This window comes from Oryctolagus cuniculus, chromosome 2 (assembly GCF_964237555.1).
Source record: "Oryctolagus cuniculus chromosome 2, mOryCun1.1, whole genome shotgun sequence".
Taxonomy (NCBI): Eukaryota; Metazoa; Chordata; class Mammalia; order Lagomorpha; family Leporidae; genus Oryctolagus; species Oryctolagus cuniculus.
In genome coordinates this window covers 123,294,186-123,301,903 of record NC_091433.1, presented here as the reverse complement: position 1 = coordinate 123,301,903, position 7,718 = coordinate 123,294,186, and the positions used below count along the sequence as shown (strand labels likewise).

The 7,718-nt window shown below is 45.9% G+C and overlaps 1 protein-coding gene across 3 annotated transcripts in view; it reads left to right on the top strand.

Annotated features, from left to right (window-relative positions):
• The first annotated feature begins 1,476 nt into the window (after positions 1–1,476).
• Positions 1,477–7,718, top strand: part of CTNNA2 (catenin alpha 2) — a 1,267,385-nt gene continuing 1,261,143 nt past the window's right edge. The window contains exon 1 of one of the 3 annotated variants that reach the window (XM_051842711.2): positions 1,477–1,991. The gene's annotated coding sequence lies outside the window, so the exon portion shown is untranslated. The remainder of the gene's footprint in view (positions 1,992–7,718) is intronic. The other 2 variants (XM_051842709.2, XM_051842710.2) reach the window with 2 other exon arrangements.

Genomic DNA, 7,718 nt, shown 5'->3' with positions numbered 1-7,718 from the left:
TGTATATTTATTCAATTGCCTTGCTGTCTAAACCATCCTCCTCTTACCCACATTAGAATTTTTGCGATGCCTCTCTAAATCTTACCCATTCTTCAACATTTAGCTGAAGGCCTAGTTCCTTCCTATCGACTGCAATGCAGAGTATACTATATATTTTTCTACTCTGTTCAAATCTTTGGACATAAGTCGTTCGGCGCTCAACACTAAACTTCCTGAAGCTCATCCCTGTACCATCTTTAGAGGGTTTCTCTGGTTTCTGTATGCACCGCCTACACAGTGTCTAAGCAAAACGCATGCTGGGAGGGCAAGAGCTGTCACTGTCCGTGGTCCTGAAACGTTGACTAAGGCGATTTTTCGTTATGTCTGGCTCCTGTCCACTTCTTCCTCAGGAATTTTGACGTTGGTAAAGTGGTGGTGAAAAGGAAAAAGAAAGTTAAGAATACATTAGAGAAACAGAAATGGACAGAGGTAGCTCTTTCAAGTCATTGCTTGGAGAGAATAAAAGACTTTGGGCTTGTTATAATTTTCACACAGTTGCAGAAGCTAACTTGGGATCAAGGGGGTATAAAAAAATAGCTGACATAGCCGACGATGGAGAGCTAAAAAAAAAAAAAAAGGCGCGCACAAAGGGATATAAAGGCATCCAAGTATCGACAAGAACAAATGCATCCGTGCTATTGAGTGCGTGTATCCGACTGGTAACATGTTGTGAATGCAGCATCAGTTATGTCATACCCAACTGCCAACAGATTTCTTTGTCTTTATTTCTCTCTTGATTTAAATCAAAGAAAAGCATAACAAAACCCGGCATTTGGCACTGTGGCAGAATGAAGGTGACTAACTTGTGCTTCCCATTTGATGTGGCCGTGTATCTTTTCCGCGCTAGCACTTCTGCCAAGAGCCACACTGCACCTCCAACAGGCCCCAGGTGCTGGTGACTGACTGGGCTTCTGCTCCCCTCTCCCCCTGTGCGAAGTTCCGAAGCGCAAGAGAGACTCTGTCAGGACTAACACTGAATGTGTCCAGACGCCTAAGTAGAGTGCTACAACAAATAGGGGCTCGGTAAAAGGCTTTGAATCAATAAAAAAAATCGCCATGCTTCCCCAGGGACCACACTCAACAAAGGGTTGTTCAATGAGCCAGCATGCCGTTTGTTTTAATACTTGCATTCCTTTCTAGTACTCTTAAAGTCCAACCCTCATCTCCCCCGGGCCCCAGGTCCCCACAAGTCTCGCTTCCGCATCAGTACCTCCGCGGGACGCGGGCCCTGCCCTCCGCCTGCCACTTGTCAGCGCCCTGCTTGCGGGTGGACCCTTCTTTCCAGCTCTGCGACCCCGCCCTGCGCCCCATTCCGACCGCTCCCGCACCGGGCCCTCTGGAAAGATCTCGCGGCTCACACTCCGCTCCTGGGCCCCGCCCGGAGGGTAACGCTGTTGTCATGGACACGGCACCTGCGCCCTTCGGCGGCGGGGGGCCCTTCGCTGCCATCCCCTCCCCCCACCTGCGGCGAGGAGCCTGCCGAGCCTCCCTAGCTCCGCCTCACCTGCCCCGCCCTCCCGGGCGCTCTCCAGGCCGCGCGCGCCCGGCTCTCCCCCCAACCCCCCTGCGCCGCCCCGGCCACCTCCCACCCCACGCTCCCCACAGTCTTGCGGAGCCACGGGGGCCGCGGGGGCGCGCGCAGGCGAGCGAGCGGCCGCGCCTGCGCACTGGCTGCCTCCCCTAGCGGCGATCCGGGCCGCTGCCGCTCGCGCTTGGGCAGGACGCGGGGCGGGCGGGGGGAGGGGGGAGCGGCTTCGCTTCCAGCTCCGAGTGAGGCGGAGACCGGGGCAGGCGGGCGGAGCAGGCGGCACCGCACCTCGGCCAGAGGCGGCTGCAGCAGCTGCTGCCCTCGTCCCCGCCGCCGCCTCTCCAGCCCCTTCTGTGATTACCACTCCAGCTGCTGCGAACGGGCGAGAGAGGAGGAGGCGAGAAACTCCCACCGACCCACAGAGGTGAGTCCCGGGCAGAGCATCCTCCATCCTTGCCTGCCTCCCTCCTCCCTGCCTCCCTCCCATCCCCTCCAGCCTCCCCTCCCTCCCGGCTCTCCAGCCCTCCCTCCCTCCCTCCCTCCCTCATCCTTCCCAACATCCCTCTCTCCTCTCCCCTCCTTTCTGCCTCCCAGCCTTTCTTTCATCCGTTTCTTGCTCTCCCCCAGCCCCACTTCTTCGCCACCCTTTCTTTCTTCCCCGTCTTCCTTTCAGCCGCTGGCCCTAATGCATAGCTCTGCATCGCTTTCCCCTTGTCTCCATCGCATACCGCCCCCCCTTCACTCCGTCCACGGTGGGAGGGTGGGCGCATCCCTTGCCTGCTCTAACTGTCCGGATTCAGGGGCTTCCAGAAAACTGGACACATTCACTGAGAGACACACACTTGCACGGGGGACGCCGTGCAGGTCCTCAGATCATTAGGATTGAGGGTCAAGTTGGATTGAGCGCTGCGAACTGGGAGCAAAAGGGGATCCAGAGAGAATGTATAGATTTGTGCTGAATTAGGGTGGGGGTGGGGAGGTCTGTCACTTAAACATGTTGCCAACAGCCCCTTCCCCCTCACCCCTCTAAAGCAGTTTCTTTCTTTTTTTTTTCCTTCTGGGAATTACATATTCCTGGTGTGTTTCTTACTAATTCAAAATTCAGCTTTCTCTGCTTTGATTGTCTCCATGAGAAACCACAACGAAAGCAGAGGGGAGGGGAGAGGAGAGGAAGGGTGGTGGCAGAGGAAGCTTGTATCCATTTCCCCTAGGCCTCTCTGGGTTGACAGTTTCAAACCACCCGCCCAATACCCGGCTTGGGTCTGAACCCGTGTGTCCTTGGTCCTGTCACTACACACTTCAAAGGCACAAACTCTCTGAACTTTAATGCTTGTGCACCACAGCATTATTTATGGAATGTTTGGCTTGGCATGCAAAACACCAAGGTAGATTGGTTTGGGAAAATAGGGAGCAGAAGGGTGGAAGAGATGTACTTTTGTCTGCCGTGGGTTAACTTCTAAAGGAGGATAATGTCTAGACAGTTTTTGCAGAAATGAGGCTCTATTCCACAGGCTTGTAAATGTACCGTTTTGATAGCATTTGCTGCATGAAAGCCATGTACAGTCACCCTTACCCTTGGTCTCATCTACCTTATAGGAATCCTGAAGATGTTTGAAAGGAAACGCACTGTATGGTTCTGTATGTGGTTTACACCAATGCAAAAGTTGAATTAGCTCCGGGACCATTGTTAACAATTTAACAATTCAGTTGGTTTTGCGCACTTCCAGAAAAGGCTATATTTTACTTTTTTTTCTTTAGCTTCCATTTTTAACCCCTTATGTGAATGGTAGCTTAGTAATTCTCATTTTTGCAAGCGTTTGTGCTGAAAAGTTTATTTATACGTGGTGGGACAGCCATCCTTGCGTAGTGTATTCAACCTCTCAGAAACCTCCAGCATTGTAAGTATGAATCAGACATGGATGTTTGGAAGTCTAGATCAAGTATTATTTATATTCTTTTAAAAATGAAAAACCCAAAACCTCACTATCTGTGTAACTGCTGTGCTTTATGTTTAAGAAGTGTGTGTGAACAACAAAAATCGGATTCACTGAGATTTCCAGTAAAAATGAAAACTGTACTATGGTGTAAACTACTTATTTCTAAACTTCCATTTAAATTGTGTGATAGTTGTGCAGCATGTGCTTATGTATTTCGTGGGAATGTGAAGTCGGAGTTGAGCTGTACAGAATTCCCTTCCTATGTGATTGAGTGCTGATTTGTGAAGTAGCCAATACAATGGAACACCAGAATAAGAGTTGGAGGAGTGTATAATATTAGAATGATGGACCCGCCTCCCCCAAGCTGCTAAATTCTTCATTGTAGGAAAACAGTTCCATTAATAACTTGACTAACTCTACAGCCATGTAGCAGAAGCCTGATTGAGTTCTCAGTGTTACTAACATCCTGGTGTATGATTGTGATCAACCCTGTATGTCTTTGAATGGTTATATTATTCAATAGTGAACTTGTGCATAGGGGTGTTCTTTTTTGTGGGATACCATGAAGCTGGTGAAAGACATTGATGGGCATTATCTATGAGCACAGTAAGTTAGTTTTGTCCTAATGTGCTTTCAAATGAGTTTTCCCCCTACCAACATCTCCATTTCCCTTCTTTGTGGGGCTTCCCAGTGGTGAGAATGGGGAGGAGGCAGACCCTCAGTCAGCCCTGCTGTTTCTTTTTTGAGGTTTTTCTGCACAGTATTTTGTAGGTTTATGCCCCACATTATAATATTGTCTTTACACTGGAACAGAAGTTATCTTTTATTTGTCTCCTTTGTTTGTAAATATTTATACATTTAGTGAAAACAGAATTTACGAAGTTGTTTAAGGACTGGCAAAAGCGTTTTGTTTATAGCAAGATCTTCAGAGAGATTTGAGTAAAATTAATAAAAAATGAACTAGAAAAAGAGCTTCACTCTTAAAAAAGCAGCTTGTCACCCTGACCATTGATCTAGTTTACATATAAAAATTCACTTCCTCTGAAGAGTTTCATTTCTAGAGGCTTCTGCCTTTAATTGTTTGGACCCTTAAGAATGCAACACACAAATAAAGACCTATTAGAACATATTATGGGAATCTTTAGGAATACACTATTTGTACCTTCTGGATACATTGTCTACCCTTCTCTCCATCAGCGCTCTTAACATCTGCCCCATCCTATGCTAGGTAGTATGAAGTATTGGAAGCAGAAAGAAGTAAGACATTCTCTGTGACCTTAGCTTACAGTGAAGAGGACTGGCATTTGCATGAGGTCATATTTCACAGTGGCAAAGGAGGAGATCTTTAAAGAGAGCTCAGATGTGAGCCTAAGATGCAGGCTCTCTACTGCTTAAGAGTGGTGGGCCCTTGCTTACTTTTAAGTTTCTTTCTCCATCTATCAAATGGGAATTATGGTAGGCTGATTCATAGGTTTGCTTTAAAGGTTAACTATGCTTTTGCCCAGTACTTGGTGCAAACAAAGTATGTATTGTGTAAGCATTTTTATAATTAGGAGAAAGAGTTTAGAAACATCCCAAGATAGTATATGATTATGTTCTGGAAGGATGGCAGAGCAAGTGTTAGAAGAATTCTGAAGAGCACAGCTGTCTGTGCAAGCAGGAAAGTATTATATTCAGTAGTAGCACTGGTGCTTGGATAGAGACCCTTGGGAAGGTTTTCACACAGGGTGGAAACTACAGCTCAAGCAAAAATGGAGAGGAGGAAGAAGCATGGTGTGCAGGAAGACTTTTTACTGGTATATTGGTGAGCATATTAAGAAGAGTTCAATGTACACAGTTGGAGAAATTACCCATAATCTGGGATAAGATGCGGTTTGAGGTCCATCTGACCACAGGACAGTCAGTCTCTCAAGAGTGCTCAGTTTATTTTCCTTCTTCACAACCAAAGCCCCACCCCAAGACACAGCGTCCACGTCTGTTCACAGTGATGACCCGGAGTATTCTTTTCATGTCTTTTCTTTAAACTTCAAGGTAGAAGGAAAACTTGACTTTTAATGAACAACAAAATGTTTGATATTATTATTAAAACTCTTCCTTGTTTTGCCTTGCCTCACAAGTATTCTAGTCCTGTATTTTGAGTAATAGTAATGGACACTACTTGATTTTGACGCCAGTATTTATTGAGGTAATTATATTTCTAAGGTATTTTTAAAACTTTGTTGGTGACTTTGTCTAGTTACTAAAGACTCTTTACATTTAGGTTAAGACTTAGGGCCAGCGCCATGGCTCAATAGGCTAATCCTCCGCCTGCAATGCCCACACCCCGGGTTCTAGTCCTGGTTGCTTCTCTTCTAGTCCAGTTCTCTGCTGTGGCCGGGGAAGGCAGTGGAGGATTGCCCAAGTGCTTGGGCCCTGCACCCACATGGAAGACCAGGAGAAGCACCTGGCTCCTGGCTTCGGATCAAAAAAGACTTAGGAATGATTCCTCATGGATTGTGCTCTTTTGAGTGTTTTACTGGGAGACTAGAATGCAGTGATGACAGGGTCTACCTGGGGACTTATGTTAGAGCGAGTTAAATATCTACCCTGGGTAGAGTGAATAATGTGCATTGTCTGCATCTGTTAATATATATCCCTTTGTTTTTACTTAAGGTTCATGAGCTACTTTGAAAAATTTTTTCATGAGATATTTATCCAGTAGCACAAGTGATATAAGTTGAATGCTTTTATCAAGAATAAATTTCCGGCCGGCGCCACAGCTCACTAGGCTAATCCTCCGCCTTGCGGCGCCGGCACACCGGGTTCTAGTCCTGGTCGGGGTGCCGGATTCTGTCCCGGTTGCCCCTCTTCCAGGCCAGCTCTCTGCTGTGGCCAGGGAGTGCAGTGGAGGATGACCCCAGTACTTGGGCCCTGCACCCCATGGGAGACCAGGAGAAGCACCTGGCTCCTGCCATCGGATCAGCGCAGTGCGCTGGCTGCAGTGCACCGGCTGCGGCGGCCATTGGAGGGTGAACCAACGGCAAAGGAAGACCTTTCTCTCTGTCTCTCTCTCACACTGTCCACTCTGCCTGTGGAAAAAAAAAAAAAAAAAAGAATAAATTTCCAGAAAATTTTACCTGCAAGTTTAAAGGATCAGTACTTATATTGCTCATGTTCAATCTCTTTGAAATAAATTGGCACAATTTTACTGCTTTCTCTCAAATAGTAAAAAGCTTTTCTTGTATTTTTTTTTTGTTAATTCTTTTTTTTATTATTATTTGACAGATAGAGTTAGACAGTGAGAGAGAGAGACAGAAAGGTCTTCCTTCCGTTGGTTCACCCCCAAAATGGTCACTACGGCCAGAGCTGTGCTGATCCGAAGCCAGGAGCCAGGTGCTTCCTCCTGGTCTCCCATGTGGGTGCAGGGCCCAAGGGCCTGGGCCATCCTCCACTGCACTTCCGGGCCACAACAAAGAGCTGGACTGGAAGAGGAGCAAACTGGCACTAGAAGCCGGTGCCCATATGGGATGCTGGCACCGCAGGCGGAGGATTAACCATGTAAGCCATGGCGCCGGCCCCCTATTTTTGTTAATTCTAATAATGCGCAAGATTGGTCTGGTGAATATATTTAAGATGCCTCATTCATAAGCTTGAATATATTTTTGAAATCTTGTATGAATGTGTTTCTAAAAACTAACAGATCATAGACTATTTTTATTTTCTTTTTTTGAGTATTTTCTCAATATCTGATATTTCAAAGATATAATTCACCTAAGTACCATCTTCAGATGTATCAGTTCTGTCATTTTTACATTAGACACAAGAAATATTTGACAGATTTTACTTTTAGAAATCTTTATTTTCTTTATAAGTGAACTTTGATCTCAGAAGTGGATTCTAGCCAGAAATATGCATTTCATACTTCTTTGAAATTGTTACTCACATTATAAAAACTATGATATTTTGACTTTTTTTACTTTATAGAGCTTAATTTTCTAGGACTTTGCTGTTGAAGAGTATTTTATTATTCCTTTTTGTTTAAAGGTTCTGTATGTGTATACAACTGTCAGACCATTAGTTTTTGAGTGTGGATACCATGTGAGCTAACAGGAATAAAAACTGTTATGTTCCCCATAAATTAAGGTGCTGACAAAACTGGAAGTGATTTTTGATGGAAATATAAATCAACTACTACGCTAACTCAATCCAGTGTTCCTGTGTTAAATGAGTGGATA